We start from the raw sequence: 26,977 nt of genomic DNA, 5'->3' as shown, positions 1-26,977 counted from the left end.
CCCAATTAACTCATCCTTCAAACACATTCTTTGCAGTGGACATCTGTTGTTTGGGCTGTCTTTTTGATAACTACAACCCAGTTTCCCTCTGGAAGAGCTATAGACTGCCATATAGTTATTTGGGGGTGACCACATCCCTAGCTCCAGGAGTGGGTCCCATTGGCTTCAGCCAATCAGCTAACCTCATCCCCCAAATGGAAGTTCAGAGACAGGCACATGACCTATCAGAGCCGATGGGACTTGAAGTGGTGTCTGGGGAAGTAGGAGCTCTTATCTTCCTCTGAATATGTCACAGCCATCTTGCCTCCATGCAGAGATGGCCCGAGGCTGAAGCTGACCTACAGAGAAAGACAGAGAGTCAGGATGGTCACACTGTTTGAGCCTGAATGTTGACTGCAGGACTCTGAGGACTCTGAGGACTCTGAATGTTCTCAGGACTCTGAGCCAATACGGTTCTATGTGCTCAGGACACATATCATTACACAATCCACCCACAGACAGGAAACCCATTCTCCAGGAAACCCAGGATCCAGATCAATTGGAATTGTCTAGTGCCCCAGAAGCCAGGATTTGCACCCAGTTCTCTCTGCATGCTTCTTTTTTTTTTTTTTATATGATACACTTAACCTTTCTTTTTTTTTTTAATTTTTTTTTTAACGTTTATTTATTTTTGAGACAGAGAGAGACAGAGCATGAACGGGGGAGGGTCAGAGAGAGGGAGACACAGAATCTGAAACAGGCTCCAGGCTCTGAGCTGTCAGCACAGAGCCCGACGCGGGGCTCGAACTCACGGGCCGCGAGATCATGACCTGAGCTGAGGTCGGCGGCTCAACCGACTGAGCCACCCAGGTGCCCCACTCTCTGCATGCTTCTACAGTCCTCCCGACAAACTAAAACTCAGAGTTTAAGTGGCATTCCCAAAGTCATACAGAAGGTAGATAAATGGAGCTAGGTTTCTCATTCAGAATTTTTTTTGTCTCCAAAGCGCATGTATTCAGCTCTGACTGCCCATGAGTCAGGCAGAGCAAACAAGATTAACACATGCATTTTATTTTTTTTTTTTTTATTTTATTTTATTTTATTTTATTTTATTTTATTTTATTTTATTTTATTTTTTGGATTAACACATGATTACATGATCTTAGGAGTAAGTTTCCACCCATGAAGCTGGTGCACTGAGACTAAATAAATTCCAGATGCCTTGTATTTTATTCTTAAATTCACCCGCTGATATGGTACAGGAAAAGAAACAAGAAAGAGAAGTATCATGATAACCTCACCAAACGGTGACAGACGCCCAGCTGGGTTTGTCTCCTGCGTGGAGGGCCCATAGGAGCCACTAGCTCCCTGGCAAACCCACTCTCCCTTTCTTTCTGGGTGTGTGGCTGAACTACATTTCCCAGCAACCCTTGCAGTTAGATGCTATCACGTGAGTCGGTTCCCGCCAATGGAATACAGGTGGAAGTAATGTGCGCCTAGGCCTTCATCAGTGGGCGTGGCTCCTCCGTGTCCTTCCCCTTCCCCAACTGGCACCGCTGACCGTGCCTACAAGGTTAGTGCCCTAGCATGGCAAGGCAACAGGATGGAAGGAACCTGTGTCCCTGAAAGGCTGTGCAGATTAGAGTCGCCCCAGTGATCAGAACTGCTCACCTCAGAGCTGTTCACAATGAGAGAGACTAAACCAGTCTTTAAGCCATGTTTTGTTGGATATTTTTGTTACAGCAGCTTAGCGTGTGTACCCTAAGACAAGGGTCCGGAGGTCTTGGAAAAGAATTAGTCAAACCCACAGGTGAGCTCAGGGCGAGTAAATAAACTTAGCTATCGCCCTCAGGTTGACAGCCAGAGTTTTATGCCTCTTTGTTAGTTTCTCAGCGAGAGCACCGCAGTGTGTGAATAAAGCAAGCATCGGGCAGGAACGGTGGCAGGCTGCAGAGTCCTTAGAGCTTGGAGCCAGCATCTGCAGCAGGCGGGCGGAGGAAGAGGCCTGCAGGGCTTAGGAGCATTTCCTAAAATCCTGGTGCTGTGAACAGAGCCTTGGGGACAGCAGGTGGACCCCAGGAACATTGGTTATATGAAGACCAAAGACGAGAAGTTTCTGCTGCCTGGGGAAAGCCTCCAAAATACTACTGTGATGGGGTTTCTTAGAAAAGAAATCAAACAAGCCAACAATTCACTGGTGAGCAAGAACTAGAACTTCTTTTGTGTCTCTCATATAGTTGCACTGCTCAGAAACCACCTTTTGCTGGGGGCGCCTGGGTGGCGCAGTCGGTCAAGCGTCCGACTTCAGCCAGGTCACGATCTCGCGGTCCGTGAGTTCGAGCCCCGCGTCAGGCTCTGGGCTGACGGCTCGGAGCCTGGAGCCTGTTTCCGATTCTGTGTCTCCCTCTCTCTCTGCCCCTCCCCCGTTCATGCTCTGTCTCTCTCTGTCCCAAAAATAAATAAAAAATGTTGAAAAAAAAAATTAAAAAAAAAAAAAAAAGAAACCACCTTTTGCTGACTCGATTTCCCCAGTCTAAACAGTAAGTATAATCATAATCCCTCTGAGCAGATAGATACACCTGTTGTGGAAAAGCACATAGAGAAATGACCACCTCGCCGTCTGCGGCTCAGAGTGTTTGGAGAAGCAGCATAGCACAGTGGTCAGGAGCTAGGACTCAGAAGCCAGCTCTACCCCTTACTAGCACGGTGACCTGGGCACCTGCATGTGACCTAGCTGCCTCATCTGTGAAGTGGGGCTGGTAAAAATAGCACCTACTGCCTATCATCATGATGAGGATTCACAGTTCTCAGAATAGCGCCTGGCACATAGTAAGGAGCACTATGTAAAAGTTGGTCGAATGTGGATACCACCTTTCAGGACAGGATTTTGATAATGTGCATCAAAAACCCTGAGCGAGCAATTCCACGTCGAAGAATTTTTCCTCAAGAGATCAGTACGGATGTGTGCAAAGGTTTATCTTCAAAGAAGCTCAAGCGGTAATAAGTGACCATCAGTAGGGGGCTGGGCTAGACAAATAGCAGCAGAGGACGGTCATATTTTATGCAAGGGATTGCATTGCTGAAGATCTCACGGAATGCAAAACTCACATTACGCAAGATTAAATTTCCTACAACAAAGAAATGCAAAGCAGGACTCACATTATTTCTGATTTTGCCCATAAAGCAAGGTTTAATTAATATTTTATATCCCACTATTTCAAGCTGTGTAATTCAAATTTGCATTAAATGTAACTGTATATTTATTATGGAACCACACAAAAATGTATGTTACAGAAGAAAAAGCAAGCTGAAGAAGACATCCATGATACATCAATTTTAAAGAGTGTGACCTCATTTTCTTCAGAAAGACATTTTTTAAATGCAGGGAAAATGGACATCAAAACTGAAGGGGTGCTGGATTACTGGCAATGTGGTTCCATCTTTTTATTTCCTTACATTTTCTAAATGTTCTACAAGGAACATATTATGTTGGTAATACACAATAAAAAGGAACTTTTAGGAAATAAATGTAATGTTGATACTAACCGAATTTTGAAAAAAATAGCTACTCAGACAAGCAGATGCATAAAAGGAGATAATTCCAACGCATTAATTGATGTCTACTGCCTTAGTGAGCTGGAGATTGGCTTTTTTCTAATACTTGGTCCCAGGGGCTGATCAGGAAATAGCATATCTGACCAGAGCTCAAACTAAAGTTCTAGAACCAGGTAAATCTTTCAGAATGCAACAAGGGATACTTTAGAACCCCACGTACACTGGATCATTTACTCAATATGCCTGTGTGTACTTCTTTTGAGATCTGACAATATTTTTTTAATTTTTTTTTTTTGTTCATTTATTTATTTTGAGAGAGAGAGAGAGAGTGAGCAAGAGAGGGGCAGAGAGAGAGGGAGAGAGAGAATCCCAAGCAGGCTCCGCACTGTCAGTGCAGAGCCCAACACGGGGCCCTATCTCACCAACTGTGAGATCATGACCTGAGCCAAAATCAAGAGTCAGACGCTTAACTGACTGAGCTGCCCAGGTGCCCCTGAGATTTGACAATATCCTTAAACAAAATAAAAAACATGCTGTTTTGGTGACTCAAAAAAGAGCAAAGAACATGAAAAGCCTTCGGTCAACTTGTCTTTGCTCAGTTTCTCTGACCATACGGGCACGTTCCGTGTAAAATGGGGGAGAAGGAAGCCGCACCTCTTCATTCACTTTCTCCTCTCCAGGGAAAGAGCCGGAGGGGTGGGAAGATATCCAAGGGACCGGAGGGAAGCCAAGTTCCTTCAGACAGCCCAGAGTAGGCTGTGGCCTCCTGAACCTTCTGCTCCACTGTTGGTAAGTACGAGTGTTAATGCTCATTCCAGGCTTACCTCTCCCAACACCAGCCATTCTGAACCCACCTGAAGTTTTCATTTATTGTTTTTGCTTTGAACACTCTGTAATAAGGGAATGCATTCACATGGATTATCTGGTTTGGCCATCACGTGGTGACTATGGTTGATAACCTTGTATTCTCTAGTGGAAATTTGCAAAGAAAGTAGATCTTAAATGTCCTCACCACTGCTCCCCAAGCCACAAATATGTGAGGTGATGGAGGAGTTAATTCGACGGGGGGAATTCTTTCACAATGTATACAAATATCAGATCATCATGTATACTTTTACAATTTTATTTGTCAGTTATACCCCAATAAAACCGAAATCTTAGGGGCACCTGACTGGCTCAGTCGGTGGCATGCACCTCTCTTGATCTTGGGGTTGTGAGTTCGAGCCCCACATTGGGGGTAGAGATTACTTAAATAAGATCTTAAAAAAAAAAAGAAATTAAAAAAAAAATTTTTTTAAGCCTATCCAGCAAACACAATCATTTCCTCAAGCTTACAGCACTGAGAGAGGCAGAAACATATGGACGCATAAGAGCTTGGGCTCTGGTTTGAATCCTGGATCCGCCAGCTCTCTGTGCTATGTAAGCTTCAGCAAGTTATGTAAGTTTCCTGTTCTTCAACCTTCCGTTATCCTCATCTACAAAACGGAGACAGTGATAACAGTACCCACATAGTTTTGTTGTGGAAAGCTCTAACAGTGCCTGATACAGAACAAATGCTCAATATACATTAACTGCTATGCATCAGATGAGGAAATCTGGCTCAGACAGATGTATTAACTTGCCCATGGTTACACAGCAAGCATTAGAGCCAAGACTTGCTTGGGTTTCCTTGCGATGATCGGATCTTGAAGTTTGATTTGGGTCTGTTTCATATCTCCCACGCCTCCTGTTAACATGCTCATGCTTCCCTGTCCCTTCCTGAGCATATGGAGTGTGTTTCTAATGGTTGCTTTAATGTCCTTGTCTACTAATTCTATCATCTGTGACATTTCTGGATCTGTTTCTATTGATTGATTTCTCTCCTCGTTATAGCTCGTATTTTCCTGCTTTGCATGCCTGGTAATTTTTTACTGGATGCCAGGCATTGTGAATTTCACATTGCTGAGCACTGAAATTTTTGGTTTTCCTTTCAATATTTTGGGTTTTTGTTTTAGGATGATGTCGTTACATTACTGGGAAGAATTTGAATCTTTCGAGGCCTGCTTTTAAGATTGTTGAGCAGGTCCAGAACAGCCTTAAGTCTAGGGCTCATTTGGTGACTACTGACTGAGATAATATCTTTCTCAGGATTCTGCTCAATATCCCATTTGTTGGGTGTTCTCCCCTTTCTGGCTGATGAGGACACAAATAATTCCCGGCCCTCTGTAAGCTCCACCTGATTCTTCCAGGTGGTCTTTCCCTGGCCTGCAGTAGTATCCTCTCTTGCATGAACTGACCAGCACTCAGCTGAAGATTTGAAGGGAGCTCTGCAGACCTCCTATGTCCTCTGCAGAGACAATCTACTCCCATTTCCCCAGGACCTTGGCTAGCACTTGAATGGGGTCTTGAACCAATGAAGTTTTCAATTAAGTAGTTGTTGAATAAATAAATATTGTCCCGCTCTCCATGTGTTAAGCTAATTTGGGTCATGGCTTAGCATTTGCCTTCCAGAAAACATCTCACAACCCGGCAAACCAAGGGGAGATTCTCCACTAAAGGAGAACAAAGTTCATTTCTCCAGGAGAGATTAAGTTGGAGATAAACATAGCCCTGGGACTTAACCACCTGTCAACATCAGCAACGCTAGCAACCCTAGATTCCTAGTGTGGTCCCTCCAGACAAGAGATTCCAGAGCTGGAGAGCTGCTATATTCAATAAGTAGCTGCTAGGCATGTGTGGCTATTGAGCACTTGAAATACTGTTAGTCTAAATTAAGATGTGATTGTAAGTATAAAGTACGCACCAGTATTTTCAGAAAGATTTATCATGGAAAAAAGAATGTAATGAATTTCTCTTCTGATAACGCGTTGAAGCAATGATAGTTTAGACATGCTGGCTTAAATAAAACATTATTAAAATTATTTCACTTGTGGGGCGCCTGGGTCCTCAGTCAGTTAGGTTAAGCATCCGACTTTGGCTCAGGTCATGATCTCAGGTTTGTGGGTTCAAGACCCGCTTCAGGCTCTGTGCTGACAGCTCAGAGCCTGGAGCCTGTTTCAGATTCTGTGTCTCCCTCTATCTCTGCCCCTCCACCACTCACGCTCTGTCTCTCTCAAAAATAAGCAATTAAAAAATAAAAATAATAATTTCACTTGTGTCTTTTTACTTTTATTTTTTAAGAGAGAGAGAGCGTGTATTGGGATGAGCACTGCTATGAACCATGGGAATCTACCCCAAAAACCAAGAGCACACTTTACACGCTGTATGTTAGCCAATTTGACAATAAATTATATTAAAAATAATAATAAATGAATCTTTCAAGCAATCAGAAAAAAAAATGATCAGGTTCAATTCATCATCTTGAAAAATGATTTAAATAAAAACAATGAAGGATCAAAAAAACAAGGAGAGAGGGCAAGCTGGGGAGAGGGGCAGAGGGAGGGAGAGAGAGAAAGAGAGAATCTTGAGCAGTCTCTATGCTCAGCATGGAGCCCGACACAGGGCTCAATCCCACAACCCTGGGATCCTGACCTAAGCTGAAATCAAGAGGCAGAGGCTCAACCAACTGAGCCACCAAGGCACCCCTCTTTTTACCTTTTTAAGGTGGTTACTAGAAAGTTTAGGGGCACCTGACTGGCTCAGTTGAAAAGAGCATGTGACTCTTGATCTCAGGGTTGTGAATTCGAGCCCCATGTTGGGTGTAGTGATTACTTAAAAATAAAATATTTGGTGGCTCAGTAGCTTGAGTTTCGGACTTGGGCTCAGGTCATGATCTCACAGTTTGTGAGTTCGAGCCCCATGTCGGGCTCTGTGTGCTGACAGGTCGGAGCCTGGAGCCTGCTTCGGATTCGGTATCTCCCGCTCTCTGCCCCACCCCCACTACATGCTCTCTCTCTCTCTCTCTCTCTCTCTCTCTCTGTCTCAAAAAGAAATAGACATTAAAAAAAAATAAAATCTTTAAAAAAAGAAAGTTTAAAAGGCCATGTATGGCTCACGCTATATTTCGATTAGCCATGGAGGGAGAGGGCAGAAGGGCAGCTCTGGGCTGGCTGCAGTCTTAAGCCACATCCCCAAGACTTGAGGCTGACAGGAAGACAGGAAGTAGAATATGGGAAGGAGGAGGCACAGAGACTGATGTGGTAGCTTCAGTTCCTTGTCACCCTGAGGCAGTTCCCCACCCCGTCCCCCAAGCAACGTAACGTTGAGTCACCGACCCATTGCCTCAGGGAGACCGTTGTCAGCGCAAATCCAGAGAACAATGGCAGCACTTGCCTGAGTTTGTAGGATCAAAGGGCGAAGAAGAAGTCCTACTCCAGACTAAAGAAAGCCACCACAGCCTCCGTCTTTACCACATCCTAGAGGCGAGAGTTGGTGACCTTCTCCCAACGGCTCAGATTTGTGCGAGTCAGTTTCTCCTTCTGTAAAATGGGGCTGACAATAGCACCCGCCTCACCAGGCTGCTGTGGGGGCTCATTTAGGCACGGAACTTCGAACAGTGACTGACACGAAGTGCATGCGGTTAGCCGTGAGTGAGCCCTGCCCAGCATCACAGCGGGAAGGCCACGTACCTGGTCTAGTAAGGAGAGCAGTAGAAGCCATGCTGATTGATGATCACCAGAGCAATGCCCGTTTGTGCCCCTCAGTCCTCAAGGTCCATCTCATCTGCCTCGTGACGTCAAGCTGCCCAGCTTTCAGTGAGCCAGAACATGCACACCGCTCTCAAAGAATGCTGGGGCTCTGGGTTCCTGGTGGTAGGGGTCCCCTGGGGCAATCTCCTCCGGGGCCTGTGATACACCTCCTCATAATGAGACTTTCTCCCTTCAGTCCCCAGACTCCCCCTAATTCGCCGAAACCTGCAGGCCTTAAACAAACAGGTGGGACTGGGTTAGAATGCTTCCGTGGGCATTTAGGATCTAAGGTTGCGTACGAAACGTCGGAGTGTGGGTGGCTTTTTGAGCAATCAATTTTAGGAGCATTAGCAGGTTGCCTGGACCAGGGAGGCCTGGGTCCTTCTTGCCTCTCCATTCAAATAGGAGCCCGGACTCGAGGCAGCCTGTGCATGGCCGTCTCTCCAGGGCAGCCTCAGAGAGGCTCCCAGGTCTTGCACTTCTAAGGCAGCTAATGAGACTGCCTAGCCCAAGTGGTACTCTTCCCTTAGCAGAAGAGGCCGCAGTGGGTTCTGCTTCTAAGGGGACAAGGGTCAAGTACACGGGAAACGTCCACAGACAGTGGAGGCAGCAGGGGAGGAGACCACTGAGCTCTAACTCATCGTTGCCAGCAGGTCTCATCTTGGCTTGAAGCTCTTAAGAGCAGGCATCTTGGGGCGCCTGGGTGAGTCAGCTGGTTAAGCGCCTGACTTAAGCGCAGGTCATGATCCTGCGGTTCATGGGTTTGAGCCCCGCATCGGACTCTGCACTGACAGCTCAGAACCTGCTTGGGATTTTCTCTCTCGCTCTCTCTCTCTGCCCCTCCTCCGCTCGGGCTTTCTCTCTCAAAAATAAATAAACATTTAAAAAAAAAAAAAAAAAAAGAGGAGCCGCCTGGGTGGCTCAGTCAGTTAAGTGTCCAGCTTCGGCTCAGGTCATGATCTCATGGTTCGTGAGTTAGAGCCCCACGTTGGGGCTGTGACTGTGCTGACAGTTCAGAGCCTGGAGCCTGCTTCCGATTGTGTTTCCCTCTCTCTCTGCCCCTCCCCCAGCTCACACTCCGTCTCTCTCTCTCTCTCAAAGATAAATAAACATTTAAAAAACATTTAATAATAATAAAAAAAGGAGGTATCTTATGCCTTTTTATGGACCCAGAACTTATCAGAATAGAAGCACAACAGTGTTTTGGAATGAATGAATGACTTAACAGTCATTAGGTAATGATTGAAGTCATGCACTCTCCGTGAGAATACAGAAGGGGAGACACTGACACTTCAAGGGACATTCAGCGGGGAGGGTCAGCAACCATCCAGAAATAGTTCTGAGCACCTACTAGGTGCCAGGCCCTGTCCTATGCATCAGAAGGAATGTACTAAACAAGGACTCTTCTCTCCAGAAACTCACACTGCAGAAGAAACAAGAATCAGAGAGATTGGAGAGTGACCTGTGACAAGGTTCTACGTCTTTCAGTGGGGGAAACTGAGGCTCAGCAAGGTGCGGACTTGCCCAGGCCACATGGCTGGCAAGTGGCAGTACCAGGATTTGAACCTCTGTCTGTGTGACCCCCTCAAAAAGCCCCCGACGGAAAGGGAAGAGACAGAGATCAGGCGCCGGCCCTGGTCCAGCACACCGGGAGGACACAGCCCAAAGACTGAAAGACTCAGCACCTGAGAAGAGCTCAGAGCCTTTATTGGTTTACAGATCCCAGGCCTGAAATAAGTCAGCTGGTTCTTAGCGGCAGTCGAGCCTCCACCCAGGCAAATCCCAGTCACTTATGTCCCTATGCCAGCTTCTCACCTGTAAAAAAGAAACTAATGATACCCCCTCCCATAGAGCTTTATAAGCACTGAATCAGTTAATATGCATAAATCTCCTTTAAAAGCTCTCAACACATAGTTAACATTCAGAAGCTGTTTTTATTACTTCCAGTTTTCTCTATCTTTTGTCCCCTTTCTTTCCCTGAAGACTTCTGGGAAGTAACTCAATGCATTTGCCCCCGATGGGACTGCCCATCCTCTCACCTGAGTGATAAAATCCGGGTGCTGGTTGACAGGGAGAGACACATCTTGGAAGGCATCCATAAACAGTTTCTTAGCAAGGATCTGCTTTCGCTCCTGGATGCAGTTAAAGGGCTTTGAACTTTGGAGTTAGCCTGACCTCTAGTGGTCAAGAAGAAAACTGAACAGACGGCTGGTTGCATCCGCTCAAACGTGGCAAAGCTAAGGCCGAACCCCAGCACGCGGCTTTACGTGGCAACATTTCTGGAGAGCTCACGAAATGCTGAATTGTGCTAACACACAGGGAAGTTACACCCCGTGGTGAAGTCCACTCATTTATAAGTGACAGGGGTGGGGTTTTAACCCAATCCTGTCTGGCTCCGGAACCTTCTTGTATTTATCCACCTGCCTTGGGCCCTACACTCAAGTCTGGCAATGTGAAGCAAAACGCATGATCCCTGCCCACAGGAACTTAGAGACCAAATGAGTCAGTTCCAGAACGGAGGTCCTCTGCTCCCCATTCAAATGCTCTTCTCGCTAGGACGCTAGAAACGCTGCTATGGAAACAGCTCATTTTGGGATGCTGGGCTTCCCACCTGGACTAGAAGCTCAGCAAAGACAGGGATGCCGCGGGTCTCTGTCCCCTTACTGGGTCCATGGAGCCTCATCCGGGGCCTCACTTGCAGTCCACCAGGAGCTCGGGCTGCCCCTTTGGTTATACAGGGTTGGAGGGATTTAGGTTTGCAGCACTTTGCTGCCACTGGGATCAGCCACCGTTTGTGAAGTATGGCCCGCCCCGAGAGCAGAGCGCTAAGCATTTCACATGCATTCTTAGTCCGTTCTGACAGCGCTCCCATGAGGCAGGTTCTACTGTACTGTCGTTTTACAGAAGAAAAATCTAAGGCTTAAAAAATGGTAAAGCAACTCGTCCAGGAGACGGTAGAGCCAGGACTTGAGTTCGGTTCTGCCTGACTCCGACTCCCACACTTTGAGGCGCCTCCTGCCTGACTTCTGGGCATTGTGGCTTGACCTGTAGAGCTCCGTGTACCCCGTTCCCTACCCCGTTCCCACTGTCGGTCTGAGAGGTGGGATCTGAGTGCAAAGAGTTTATTTGGGAAGTGATCTCAGGGGGCACCGGGAGAAGACCGGGGAAGTCAGCTCCGGCTGCCGGCACAAAATAGCACACGCCAGGTGGGCTTACACAGCAGACATTTATTTTTTCACAGTTTTAGGGGCTGGAAGTCTAAAATCAAGGGGCCAGCAGTGTTGGTTTTTCTAAGATCTCTCTACTTGGTTTGCAAATGGCTACTGTTTGGCTGTGTCCTCACAAGGTCTTTCTCTGTGCACACCTCTGCTGTCTGTGTGTCCTAATCCCCTCTTCTTTAAGGACCCCAGCCAGATTGTATGAGGGCCCACCCACCCAAATGGCCTCATGTTAACTTAATCGCCTCTTTAAAGGCCCTCTATCCCCAAACAGTCACATTCTGAGGTCCTAGGGGGTAGGGCTTCAACATAGAAATTTGGGTCACAGGAGGGGACAGTTTGATCCATAACAGGAAGTAAGACCGGGGAGAAGGAAAGAAGGAAATGAGGCGTGCTTTACTGAGCAGGTTATCGCTGTAGGCAGATGGGGCCCTGACCCCACTGAGGACACGAGGGAGATCGTGTCAAACACTCTCAGGATTATCCCATCCCGAGAGCAAGCCAACGGCTGCCCCGGAGCATTAACTCCCCAACACTCCGGGTCCAGGAGGAAGCCCTCAGGCTGAGATGCAGCTGCCCGCTGGAGGGGGAAGTCGCGAATGGGACAGTGAGTGCCAAGGGCACACGGGTGTCTGCTGCGTCAGCTGTGCCGCCACCACCGCCCCGTCTACTCCTGAGTCCACTGGATTCTCACGTGACAGCACCTGGCTCCAACCCAACCCTGGTTGGTTGCAACAGGCCCATCTTAAAACGATCTTTCTACAAGTGCATTTGTTAACAAGTAACAAAGTCAAGTCAGAGGGCTTCCATCAGAGTCTGCTCGGTTTCCAGTTTTTGCTGCCCTTCCCATCGTACAGCAGGAGCAAAGTCACCGCCACGCCTTCTGGTGCAACTTTGTAAGAGGCAGGGCTCTGACTGCAAGCGGCAGAACCGCACTTCAAATTGGCTTAAAAATACAGGGCAAGGGTGGGGGGGAGGGGCGGTTCACAGGCTCATGTCACTGAATATGCCAGCGCTGCTGGAGCAGGAGTTCAAAACATAACTTTGGGGACTGGTCTTTCTAAACCTCAGAGCTCAGTTTTTCTATGTTGACCTTTTTTTTTTTTTTTTTTTAATGTTTATTTGTGTGTGTGAGAGAGAGAGAGCAAAAGGGACAGAGACAAGCAGGCTCTGTACCATCAGCACAGAGCCCGATGCGGGGCTCAAATCCACAAACCGTGAGCTTGTGACTCAAGCCGAAACTAAGACTCAGACGCTTAACCGACTGAGCCACCCAGGTGCCCCTGTGTTGGCTTCTTCTGAAAGCGGGCTGTCTCTCTCTCTCTAATGATACAGGTGAGCTCCAGATCTATGTCCTACCAGTAGCTCCAGCAGTTAGGATGCTTTTTTTTTTTTTTTTTTGGCTGCTAATAACAGAGAAACAGGCTCAACAATAAGGACAGAGCCTAGGCTCTAGAGGTGGGCTGGACTCCCTCTGTTTCACTCAGCCATTCGGTGAATATAGCCAAGCCTACTGGGCAACAAGTTCAAGTTTGAAGGACACAACAGATGAGCTTCTATGGAATCTCTTCTCGACCTCTCCTCCAATCTGTCCCCCACACAGAATGCCAAGTGACACTTTACAATGCAAATGTAAGTATATGACTCCCCTGACCAAAACCCCTCAGGGACCGCCCCCTGCTTCACCAGCACAAACACACCCTCTGGCAGATGAGTTGTCTTCAATCCCCATCAGAAAGGAGGATCCGCTAGTCCAGAGCTATACCAACTCCCCTGCTCTTTGTCACACTGTGGTCTCAAGGGACCTTGATCTTCTGCACATCCCACAAAATATCACTCTGATCCACCATACCAGTGACACCATGCTGATCAGCCCTGGTGGGCAGGAAGTGCAAAATCTCTGCACATTCTGGGGTGCCACAGGATAGGAGACGCGGTCGACAAAGATTCGGGAGGCTGCTGCATTGGTGAGGTTTTCCTTCCAGCCTGATGGTCCAGGGTATCCCCCCCAAGACAAAGGAAAGCACACTGCACTTGGCAGTTCATATCACTAAGAAGGATAGCACAAGGTAGGCCTCTTGAGGCCTTAGGGATAACTCACACACACGGAGATGCCCTTCTTGCTAACTCAGAAAGCAACGCCTTTGGTTTTTGTTTTTCCTTTTGTTTTTTAAATGTTTTCTTTTGAGAGAAAGAGACAGAGGGCGAGAGGGGGAGGGGCAGAGAGAGAGAGAGAGAGAGAGAGAGAGAGAGATTGAGAGGGAGACACAGAATCCGAAGCAGGCTCCAGGCTCTGAGCTGTCAGCACAGGGCCCGACGCGGGGCTCCAACCCATGAGCCGTGAGGTCATGACCTGAGCCAAAGTCGGCTGCTTAACCGACTGAGCCACCCAGGCGCCCCCTCAGCGCGTTTTGAATTATGCCCAGAGAAGAACAAAGCTTTGCAGGAGGGTTTGCACAACACAAGTGGATCTGCACTTGGAGCCACAGAACATGGCAGATCCCATGGCACAGAGGTGTCCACGATAGAAAGTGAGTCTGTGCAGAATCTCCAGAATCTCCAAAAGGAGAATTGCAGCATAGACCCCCAGGGTTCTGGTGCAACGCCATGCCACGTGCAGCGGAGAACTCTTTAGTGTTTGAGAAAGCGGCTCCTCGCATGCTACTGGACTCTAGGAGACGGAAACCTCACCATGGAACACCATCATGAGCTGACTGCTGTCAGACCCCTGAGTCACGAGAGTGGGCAAGTGAGGCAGAAATTCATAGTACAGTGGAAATGGCGCCTTTGGGATCAGTCCTGAGCAGGTCCAGAGAGCGCAATTAAGCTACGCTACACAAACATGTGGCCCAGACCTCCCTGTATCTACCTCTCTTGCTCCAACACCCTTCCTCGGCTCCTGCCTATGTCCTGATGAAGGGTTTTCTACAGACCCCCTGGAAAAAGAGAAAATCCAAGCCAAGCTCACGGATGGATTGGCTCAATATATTGGTGTGAGCTGAAAATGTACTTCTCCTGCACTGTATCCCCACTCAGAGGCAGCTTTGAAAGAACGTTAGGCGGAGGACCTGGTCACCAACTTTGTGAGAAGAGAGAAGTAGCCCGAGTTAACATACGCTAACTTCTTGGCAGCGGTGAATGGCTCAAATGATTGGTCGGGAGCCTTGAAGGAGCAAGATCAGAAGGTCAGAGATCTTGAGGCCGAATTATGTCACTGGATCTGTGGGAGAGACACGGCGTGTGTGGGCCCTGGTGCCTCCGGTCAATAACCATCACAGGGTGTCCATTGAAAGGAAGCAATTGGGCCACGGGGTGGGCAGCGTGACTTTTCCGGTGGAGACCAGCCGGCCTCTTCATTCAGCTACAACTGTGCCATAACTCTAAGCCTTTGAATGGAGCAATTAGGTGGCAGATTTGGAGGCTCAGCAGGGTCTCAACGACACGTGCTCCCTCCCACCAAGGCTGATCTAGCCACTGCCGGCATGATCTATGGACACTAAACCCTCAGTATGGTGCGGTCCCTGGCAGACCCAGCCAGCCAACGGGTGGCAAGTTGATTGCATTGGATCATTTCCACCCCAGAGCGGGCAGTGATGTCTCCCTATGAGGATTCACTTGGATTCCAAGTATGGGTTAATATGCCTTTCCTGCCCATGGCGGCCACCACTATCTGAAGCCTCACAGAGTGTCTGCTTTTCCATCATGGGATCTTGGGTAACAAAGTCTTGCACCAAGGGCCTCCTGTTTTATGATGAAGGAGAGGCCACCGTGGACATGATATTCCATGTCGCTCAGAAGCTGCCTAACGGAACCCAGAAATGGCTTCTTAAATGCAAAACTAGGGCGCTGAGGTGGCTCAGTCAGTTGAGTGTCCGACTCTTGGTTTCGGCTCAGGTCATGATCTCGTGGTTCTTGAGTTTAAGCCCTGCGTTGGACTCTATGCTGACAATGCAGAGCCTGCTTGGAAGTCTCTCTCTCTCTCCCTCTCTCTGCCCCTCCCCTGCAATTCTCTCTCTCTCTTTCTCTCAAAATAAATAAATAAATCTAAAAACATAAAATAAAATAAAAAATAAAAGCACAATTAAGACACCAGCTTGGGGATGACACCTTGCAGGGGGAGGTCAGGTGCTGTCCTTCAAGACATAGTATGTACTTTGCCCCAGTAGCCATTATAGGGCAGCGTGTTCCTACCAACAAAGTTATAATGCATAGATCTGAGAACCAAGAGTAGCATCACTACCCCTCCACCCTCACACCCAGTGACCCACTTAGGGAACCTGTGTTTCCTCTCCCTGCAACTTTAAGCTCTGCTGAACTGGAGGTCCTGATTCCTATGGGAAGGACACTCCTGGCAGGTGACATAATAACCATTCCACCGACCTAAAGCAAAGCTGCTACCTGGTCATTTTGGGCTCCTTAGCCAGTAGCCCAGCAGGCAGAAAAAGCAGTTACTGTATTAGCTGAGCTAATTGACTCTCATTATCACTAGGATATAGGATCACTGCTACGTAATGAGGACAGAGGAGAGGATTCTGAAGCTCTGAGGGTTTGCCGGGGTGCCCTTTGGTGCTCCCATGCCTGATTTTAACCGTGAAAAGGCAACTACAACAACCCCGGCCTCCTCCAGGCCTGGAAACCAGGGGCTCAGAGCCCTTAGGGATGGAGATCTAGGCTAACCGTCCAGACAAGCAAAATCAGTGGCCAAAATAAGCACATGAAAAGATGCTCAGCATCATCAGTCTTCAGGGAAATGCAAATCAAAACCAAAATGAGATAGCACTTCCCACCCACCAGGATGGCCATAATCAAAAAAGAAGAACACTGTTGGTGAGAAAGTGAAAAAATCGGAACCCTCGTACATCGCTGGTGGGAATGCAAAATAGCACAGCTGCTTTGGAAAACAGTTTGGCAGTTTCTCAAGAAGTTAAACTATGAGCTACCATTATGACTAAGCAATTCCACGCCTAGGTAGAGACCCAAGAGAAATGGAAACACCTGTCCGCACAAAAATCTGTGCATGAATATTCCCAGCAGCGTCGCCCAACATAGCCAAAAAGTGGAAACAACCCAAATGTCCATCTTACACGGGTGAACAAAATAGTATATTCATGCAATAGAATCATCCAGCCATGAAGGAACACGGTACTGATATATGCTACCACTTGGATGAGCCTTCGAAATACGCTGATTGAAAGAAGCCAGACACAAACTGTAATAAAAAAAAAAAAAGCAGCGGGGTGGGGAGCGCCTAGGTGGCTCAGTTGGTTAAGCAGCCGACTTCAGCTCAGGTCATGATGTGGCGGTTTGTGAGTTCGAGCCCTGTGCCAGGCTCTGTGCTGACAGCTTGGACCCTGGAGCCTGCTTCGGATTCTGTGTGTCTCTCTCTGCCCCTCCCCTGCTTGCACTCTGTCTCTTTCACTCTCTCTCAAAAATAAACAAACATTAGGGGGAAAAAAATTTTAAGTGGGGGGGCACCTGGGTGGCTCAGTCAGTTAAGCAGCAGACTCTTGGTTTTGGCTTAGGTCATGATCTCCCAGTTTCGTGAGCTCAGGCCCCACATCAGGCTCTGTACTGGCAGCACAGAGCTTGTTTGGGATTCTCTCTCTCTCTCTCTCTCTCTCTCTCTCTGCCCCTTCCCCACTCATGCTGTCTCTCTCTCAAAATAGAAAAAGAAAGAAAGAAGCCAGACACAAAAAACCATCTAGTGGCTGATTCCATGTACATGAAATTTCCAGAAAGGCAAGTCCACAGAGACAACACAGAGGGCGGATAAGGGGCTGCCAGGGATTGGGTGGGGAGCAAACAGAGGAATAAGGGGGGAGCGGCCCCTAGTGGTGGTGTCTTCTGGGGGTGATGCAAGCGTTCTGAAATTAGGCAGTGGGAATGGTTGCACAACTTTGTGAGTACCCTAAAAACCACGATGCTGCACAAACTGTTCAAAGAGCGAATTTTATACTTTGTGAGTTATATCTCATAAGAAGAAATCGATGAGACGACAAAAAAAAAAATTGCTGGCCAAGAAGTGGAGGAGACTTGAGAATGGATAGTAAAGATAGTCTGGCCTCAGGACCAACTGAAATAGTGGACGTGGGGCTTATCCCACCAATGCTCCTGTTGGCGATCTTTTTTTAAGAAATTGTGATAATGGGCTCCCACCCTGAGGGACAGAGGGACAAGACAGAGTGAGGAACCTAACAGGAAGTAGGAGGGAGTTAGCAGTTCCTGCGAACAGCTGTGATTCTTCACCTGGGGCTCTGTCTGGCCACTGAGGCCACTTGCCCCACCTGCAAGAGAGTCTCGGCATGCCCTCAAATGCTGATGAAAATGGGGGGACCAACACCCCATCTCTGTGGTCAGGATAACTCTATGATGCATGTTCTAAATTTTTTTTTAATGTTAATTTTATTTTTGAGAGAGAGTGGGGAGGGGAGGTACAGAGATAGGGGGACAGAGGATCCTAGGCGGGCTCTGCACTGCCAGCAGAGAGCCTGATGTGGAACTTGAACTCACAAACCACGAGATCGTGACCTGAACTGAAATTGGTCGCTCAACCAACTGGGCCACATAGACACTCCTATGTTGCGTGTTCTACGCAATCTCCCAGAGTCCCCAGCGGGGTTCACACTCCAGTTGGCCACAGCAATAACCTGTTCCATTAAACACTTCTAACTGGCTATCTTCCTTCCCTGTCTCATGACTCTAATTCCCTACTGGCGCTTCCTGGGATCAATTACCAAATTGGCTAGTTGCACTCACAACCTTGTTTTGAGATCTGCTTCTAGAGGAACTCTCTTGGAGACAACTCCACTCCAGGCAGGGTCTCCCGAATGGCCATCAGTAAATTCAAGTTTATGACTTATCTTTTCAGCAACTATGGGGAAGAGATAGATTATTTATGGTCCTGGGAGGAGGGGCGGGGGGCAAAATAAAGATCTCTGAGGCATTTACCAGTAGAAAAGGCAACTCTTTGAGATTTCCAAAATTTCCTTGGCCCCAGCACATTTCCAGCAGCTGTCAAAGTAAGAAGCCACTAGTGTCTTGAAAGAATCTTGGTGTCCCATTGGGGTGGAATCACGGCCTGTGAAATACTCCCCAAACTCTTCTTTTAAGGGGAACATTCCAAGATGTCTCCAGCATGCTGACAGATGTTTCTAGATACACCATATCTACCTTAACCAGGACAATAGACATGATATAAAGCAGAGTATTTTAAGTGAAGGGGCAAACAAAGTAAGTTATTGCAAGCCACCCCAGAAGCCTAGGCTTTTTTTTAAATTTCTTAATGTTTATTTGTTTACTTATTTTTGAGAGAGAGAGACAGAGAGAGAGAGACAGAGCATGAGCAGGCAAGGGGCAGAGAGAGAGGGAGACACAAAATCCGCAACAGGCTCCAGGCTCTGAGCTGTCAGCTCAGAGCCTGATGCGGGACTGGAACCCACAAACTGTGAGATCGTGACCTGGGCCAAAGTCGGATGCTGGAGCCACCCAGATGCCCCTGAAACCTAGATATTTTGATGGCCCCACAAAATTCATCTGAAATGTGGGGATGGGGTGGGCGCTGAATGTGGGCTCGGAGGCTGCTCTGAGGCTGTGCAGGTCCTGGCTGACACAGAGGCCCTGTTCTCTTTCTGGTGGGGTTGGGGCTGGGGCAGGGCATGAACAGCATTTCTGCAGGGAAGTACTTAATAAACCAACTCTAATTGGCTGGGTATGGCTTTGTAAATAAGTAAAGTGTTAGTTAGCTTCAGGCCCCGCTAAGGGAGGCTGGTCAGGGGATGCCCTCAGGTCTGAGTTCTCCTGGGGCAGTTTCTTTTGGAAAACAAAGATTCAAGATAAGCATGGAATGCTGTGACCATTTCTTCTGCTATGTGGGAGGGTACCTGCGGGAGGCTCTCTGAATCGCATACAAGACCTAGGCCAGCGTGACTAATATGTCATAAATATGGCCTCTCTGTGTAAAGGTGATTCATGCACAGCTTGGCTGTTGTGGTTGCAGCCGTGTGGATGAGGGAACAACAGAATCTACGTGCATGGGTACCCCTGGCCGTCCTGATGAGATAAAGCTGTGCAAGCTGAATCTCATCCTTCTCAACTGGGGGCTGTTTTGTCCCCCACGAGATATTTGGCAACGTCTGGGGACGTTATTAGCTGTCACGGCTAGGGAAAGAATGCTACTGAAATCTAATGAGTAGAGGTCAAGCATGCTGTTAAACATCCTAGAATGTGCAGGGCAGCCCCCCACAACAAAAGATTATCCAGCCCAAAATGTCACTAGTGCTGAGGTTGGAGAAACTGTATTGCGTTAAAGGCTGTTGTGCCTTTTCAATCTGATAGCCAACCCAAGCTTGTAACCAAAGCTATCATGCTGCACAGGCTGACCTTGATCAGTCCCCAAGAGTGTACTTATACTGCCGAGGTAAGCACGTCGTGGCGCTACTGATGATTATCAACTTGTTTATTCTCCGCTGGAAGCAGATGCTCATGCTGAGGCCTCGCCCTCCAGCAGGGGAAAGCTCAGCGCGGCTGAGGGGGTTTCTTAACAATCCAGCGGGAGCAGTCTTGCAGGAGTCCACTAGGGGGCAGCCATCAGCAGCATCCTCTTGCGAAGGTGGCTTAAAATTAAATCAAAAAATAAAATAAACCAAGAAAAGCTCTGCTGCCTGTCACCGTGCTGTCCTTAAGAGAAGCGAAAGAGCCTGGAGAAAGAGAGACACATGGGCGAAAATTCCAGTTCTGCCACGCGCCCGTATTTGCCAAGAAAATCATACACGCAGACAGACGGCACAACGTATATTTCCGAGGAAATTTTTGTCAGTGAAAATATATGTAAGCACTGTCAACATATCGGTATGGAAAGTTATTTTAAAGTGGCTTTATAAAGACACATTTTTCTTTTTAAAAACATATAGTGTAAGTTTCATAAGTGCACATGCACATGAAACAAAATTCCAAACACACAAAACAATACACATGGATCTATATAGTAGATCTCTATCATACAGCTGCAAAGTCGGCAAGAAAAAAAAATTAGAAGTGTTGTCGTTCTATATGTTGGTATAAATGTAGAGCTGGAAGGGCGCTAGTGGGTCCAAGCACTTTGGAAAACAGTAGGACATTCTTCAAGTTCAAGATGTGCAATTCCTCTCCTCATGCAGATGGGCACAAGGAGACATGTTCAAGGTTATTCATAGGAACATTGTTCCTTTTTTATTATTTTATAAGTTTATTTATTTTGAGAGACAGAGAGAGAGAGAGACAGAGTACACAAGAGGGGGAGAGGCAGAGAGGGGGAGGGAGAGAGAGAATCCCAAATAGACTCCACGTTGGCACACAGCCCAAGGTGGGGCTCGAACCCACGAACTGTGGGACCATGACCCAAGCCGAAGTCAAGAGCCGGACGCTTAACCGACTGAGCCACCAGGCACCCCAGGAGCATTGTTCTTAATGCAGTCGGAAATATCCCATATGTCCATCTGCAGTAGAGTGCATAGATAAATTGTGGCATATTCATATAATGAATATGATTCTACAGTGATTGTCAATCTTTTTCGTCCCAGGACTTCTTTACTTCTTAAAATCTACCAACTGCCCTCAGAGAGCTTTTTTTTACATGGTTACAGCTCTATGTACTTGCCAGATAAGACATTTGAACTGAGAAACTTTTGATATATGTATGTATTAATTCATTCTTAAAATAATAAACATAACAATTATATTGTTATGAACAATAACTTGGTTTAAAAAAAACTAGCAAGAATGGCAGAATTACTTTACATTTTTGCAAATCTCTTTAATGTCTTCCTTTATAGAAGATAAATGAGTGGGGTGCCTGGGTGGCCCAGTCCATTAAGCGTCTGACTTTGGCTTGGGTCATGATCTCATGGTTTGTGAGTTTGAGCCCCGTGTCAGGCTCTGTGCTGACAGCTCGGAGCCTGGAGCCTGCTTCGGACTCTGTCTCCCTCTCTCTCTGTGCCCCTCCCCTGCTGGTATTCTGTCTCTCTCTCTCAAAAATAAATAAACGTTAAAAAAAAAAAAAGAAGAAGAAGAAGATAAATGAGTTCTTGAATCTGCTTCTGCATCCAGTCTGTTGCAATACTGCACACCGTGTAGCTTCTGGGAAGCTCCACAGTACCCTCGTGAGAGAATGGAGATTAAAAAAGGCAAATAACTTCTCAGGCAAACTTACATACTATGGATGTGTAGTTGGTAGTATGAAAACAGTGTTGACTTCTTGGATGGCCTGATTTTGAGAAGCACCACAATGTAGCGATGAAAATGTGCTACATCGGTATGTGGGATGTCATAGACGCTCTCACAAATATCATATTGAACAAAAGAATACATTTGGGGGGGAGGGGGGTAGAGAGGGAATGGGGAGTTATTATTTCCTGGGTACAGAGTTTTAGTTTTGCAAGATGAAAAGAGTTCTGGAGATGGATGGAGGTGAAGTTTGCATGACCCTGTGAAGCACTCAATACCAGTGAAATGTATACTCACAAATTGTTAATATGGTGAATCATATGTCATGTGTATTTTACTACAATTTAAGTTTTTAAAAGAATATGCTTGGGGCGCCTGGGTGGCTCAGTCGGTTAAGCGTCCGACTTCAGCTCAGGTCATGATCTCGCGGTCCGTGAGTTCGAGCCCCGCGTCGGGCTCTATGCTGACAGCTCGGAGCCTGGAGCCTGTTTCAGATTCTGTATCTCCCTCTCTCTGACCCTCCCCCATTCATGCTCTGTCTCTCTCTGTCTCAAAAATAAATAAACGTTAAAAAAAAAAAGGATATGCTTGGTTAGATTCCATTCATATAATAACATTTCAAAACAGCCCAAACTAAACGAAATTATTTAAGTACACATACATGCATAGTAAATCTTTAAGACCAAGGGGAATTATTATTGCAAAATCAAGATGGCCAGTACTCTTGGGAGAGAAGAATGGGGCTGTAATTGGAGATTGATGTGAATAGTACTGTACATACTCTTTTAAAGATTTTACTTATTTTGTTTATTTATTTAAAAAAATTTTATGTTTATTTAATTTTGAGAGTGAGAGAGACAGAGCACAAGAGGGGAAGAGGCAGAGAGAGAAGGAGACACAGAATCTGAAGCAGGTTCCAGGCTCCAAGCTGCCAGCACGGAGCCTGACATGGGGCTGGAACCCACGGACCATGAGATCATGACCTGAGCCAAAGTCAGACACTTAACCGACCTAGCCACCCAGGCACCCTTTAATTTTTTTTTAATGTTTACTTATTCTTGAGAGAGACAGAGACAGAGCGTGAGCAGGGGAAGGACAGAGAGAGAGGGAGACACAGAATCTGAAGCAGGCTCCAGGCTCTGAGCTGTCAGCACAGAGTCTCACATGGGGAGCGAATTCACAAACCGCTAGATCATGATCTGAGCTGAAGTCGGACGCTTAACCGACTAAGCCACCCAGGTGCCCCAGATTTTTTTTTTTTAAGTAATCTTTAAACCCAGTGTGGGGCTCAATCCCACAACCCTGAGGTCAAGAGTCACATGCTCCATCAACTGAGAGCCAGCCAGGCACCCTATATGTAATTACTCTTTAAGCTGAACATATTTTATGCATTTTCTACATGTATATGTATATATAATGGATTACTCTCATTAAAAGTCAAAAGGCATTCAGAGAAGAAAGGACAGACTATTGAGCAAACAGTACTATAACAATTGCAAACCTATGTGCAAACAAAAATAATCCTTGACCCATAGTCAAAAATTAACTCAAAATGGAGGATAGGCCTAAATGTAAAACCTTAAACTATAAAACGTCCAGAAGAGGGGTGCCTGGGTGGCTCCACTGGTTAAGCATCCAACTTCAGCTCAGGTCATGATGTCACAGTTCTGTGTGAGTTTGAGCCCTTCATCGGGCTCTGTGCTGACAGCTCAGACCCTGGAGCCTGCTTCAGATTCTGTGTCTCCCTCTCTCTCTGCCCCTCCCCCATTCATGTTCTTGTCTCTCTGTCTCAAAAATAAATAAAACATTAAAAAAATTTTTTTAAACGTCCAGAAGGAAACATAAGGGATTTGTTATCTCGAGTTATGCAAAAAATTCTTAGATAAGACAGAAAAAGCACAATCCACAAAAGAAAATTTTGATGTGTTGAACTTCATCAAAATTTTAAAACTTCTGCTCTTTAAAAGACATGAAGGAAATGAAAAGACAAACCTAAGAGAAAATATTTGCAAAACACATTCTATATATACAAGAAAAATACAAAGAACACATGAAACTCCATAATAAGAAAATGAACAACACAGTTTCAAAAAAAGTTAACATATTTGAATAGATAGTTCACTAAAGAAGATACATAGACTGTCAGTGAACAATCTGAAAATGAAATTAAGGAAATGAAAAGACAAGCCACAGACTGGGAGAGAATACTTGCAAAACACATTATATATATATACGAAAAATACAGTGAAACTCCATAATAAGAAAATGAACAACCCAGTTTAAAAATTGTCAAAATATTTGAAAAGACAATTCACTAAAGAAGATACAGACTACCAATGAACAATGTGAGAATGAAATTAAGAAAACGATTGCATTTACAATAGCATGAAAAAGAATAAAACACTTAGGAATAAATTCAACAACAGAAGAGGAAGATTTGTACAATGACTATTACAAAACATTGTTGGAAATAAAGAAGACCTAAATAAATAAAAAGCCACTCTGTCTTCACAGATCAGAAATCTTAATAATGTTAAGATGGCAATACTTCTGGTTGACAAATTCAGTGCAATTTGTATCAAAATTCCAGCAGGAATTTTTTTTGCAGAAATTGATAAGCTAATCATAAAATTCATATCTTTGAATATCCAAAACAATCTTGAAAAAGAACAAAGTTGAAGGACTCTCATTTACTTCCTTCAAAATTTGCTATAAAGCTGCAGTAATAAGAAAGTGTAGTACTGGGTTTAAGGATACACTTACCTAGATCAATAGAATAGATTTGAAGAGTTCAGAAATAAACTCTTATATTTATGGCTAATTAATTTTCAACGTTGGGTGCCAAGACTACCCAGTGAAGAAAGAACAGTCTTTTCAACAAAGAGTCCTGGGACAGTCGCTCTCACACATAAAAAGGAGTGGAGTTGGACCCCTACCTCACACCATGTGCAATACTTAACTGAAGGTGAATCATAGAACTAAATATAAAGGCAAAAACTATAAAATGCATAGAAGAAAACATAGGAATAATTCTTTGTGACTGTAGATTGGGCAATGATTTCTTAAATATGACACATATATATATATATATATATACATATATATAATTTTATATATATATATAAAATTTTTTATCAAAATTAAAGCTTTTGTGCTTCAAAGGACATCATCAAGAAAATGAAAAGATAAATCACATAATGGGAGAGAAAATATTTGCAAATTATATGTCTGATAAGGAACCTGTATCCAGACTATATAAAGAACTCTTATAATTCAATAACAAAAAGACAACCCAATTTAAAAATATTCAAAGGATTTGAATACATATATGTCTAAAGAAAATATACCAATGGCCAATAAGCACATAAGATGCTCAACATCATTGTGTCATCAAGAAAATGAAAATCAAAACCACAATAAGATAGAATTTTATATCAACCCACCAGATGGCTGTAATCAAAAAAGAGGACAATCATGAGTGTTGGTGAGGATGTGGAGAAACAGGAACCCCCATACATTGCTGATGAAAATGTAAAACAGCATAGTTCTGTGGAAAATAGCCTGGTGGTTCCTCAAGAAGCTAAGCATAGAGAGACACCTGGGTGGCTCAGTCGGTCATCACTGACCAACTTTGGCTCAGGTCATGATCTCATGATTCACGGGTTCGAGCCCCGCATCAGGCTCTGTGCTGACAGCTCAGAGCCTGGAACCTGCTTCAGATTCTGTGTCTCCCTCTTTCTCTGCCCTTCCCTGGCTTTCGTTCACTCACTCTCAAAATAAATAAACATTTAAAAAACTTTTTTTTAAAGAAGTTAAGCACAGGGGCGCCTGGGTGGCTCAGTTGGTTAAACATGTGTCTTCACCTCAGGTCATGATCTCATAGTTCATGAGTTCGAGCCCTGCATCGGGCTCTGTGCTGACAGCTCAGAGCCTGGAGCCTATTTCAGTTTCTGTGTCTCCTTCTCTCTCTCTGCCCTTCCCCTGTTTGTACTTTGTCTCTCTCTCAAAAATAAATAAACATTAAAAAATTAAAAAAAAAAAAAGTTAAGCATAGAATTACCACATGACCATGCAATTCCACTCCTGTACCCAAGAGAATTAAAAGATATGTCCCTGCAAACATTTGTACATGAACGGTCATACAGCGTTATTCATAATAGCCCCGGAGTAGAAACAATCCAAATATTCATTACTTGATGGATGGAAAAACAAAACTCTATACAACGGTTTATTACACTGCCATTAAAAAGCTGGATAATTTTTTGGCGTAAGGTACCAACACATTTGAAGACATAAATGAACCTTGAAAACATTATGCTAAGTGAGGCACCAAAGACCACATATTGTATGATATCATGTGTATGAAAGGTCTAGAACAGAAAAATCAACAGAGTAAATTACTGGTTGGGGTGGGGCTGGGCAGAAAGGGTAGAGGTCAGGCGAGTATGAATGGGGAATGACAGCTAATGGCTTCAGGGTTTCTTTTGGGGATAATAAAACATGTTCTGGAATTGATAATGGCGATAACTGCATAACTGTGGATATATTTAAGACACCACATTGCATATGTTTAGAAGGTAACTTTTATGGTATAGGAATTACATCTCAATAATGCTGTAAAGAAAAAAAGATATATGGATGGCAAATAAGCATGTGAAAAGTCGCTCCACAACTTTTAACTATTAGGGAAGATGTATATTAAAGTCACAGTGAGCGGGGCTCCTGGGTGGCTCCGTCGGTTAAGCATCCCAATTCAGCTCAGGTCATGATCTCACGGTTCATGAGTTCAAGCCCCACGTTGGTCTCTGTGCTGACAGCTCAGAGTCTAGAGCCTGCTTCGGATTCTGTGTCCTCCTCTCTCTCTGCCCCTCCCCTGCTGTGCTCTGTCTGTCTGTCTCTCTCTCTCTCAAAAATAAGTAAACATTAAAAAATTAAAACAAAGAAAAGAAAAAAGACTGATGATGCCATGTGCTAACAAAACTGCGGACTCACTGGACATCTCCTCCATTGCTGGTGGGAATGCAAAACGAAGCTTTGGAAAACAGTTCGGCATGTTTTCTTTTTCGTAAAGTCAAACATCCTCTTACCAGATGGCCTGATAACCCATTCTTAGGTATTAACCAAAGAGAAATGAAAACTCATGTTCATGGGGAAACCTACACGTTAATTTTATAGCAGTGTTATTCATAAACGCCAGAACAAGAGGTAACCCAGAGAGTCGACTGCTGAGCATGACAACAGCGGGGCATGCACCCAGCGGAAGATTAGTCAGCAACAGGAGGGAATGGCCTGCTGCTGTTACAGCAAGAAGGATGCATTTCAAGAAGCCGGCCTCAAAAGGCAACTATCTGTATAGCTCCATTTACGTGATAAGCTGGAAAAGGCCCATTTATAGGAACAGAAAACAGGTCAGTGGGT

The sequence above is a fragment of the Neofelis nebulosa genome, chromosome 18 (assembly GCF_028018385.1).
Source record: "Neofelis nebulosa isolate mNeoNeb1 chromosome 18, mNeoNeb1.pri, whole genome shotgun sequence".
Taxonomy (NCBI): Eukaryota; Metazoa; Chordata; class Mammalia; order Carnivora; family Felidae; genus Neofelis; species Neofelis nebulosa.
This window is presented reverse-complemented; position numbering follows the sequence as displayed.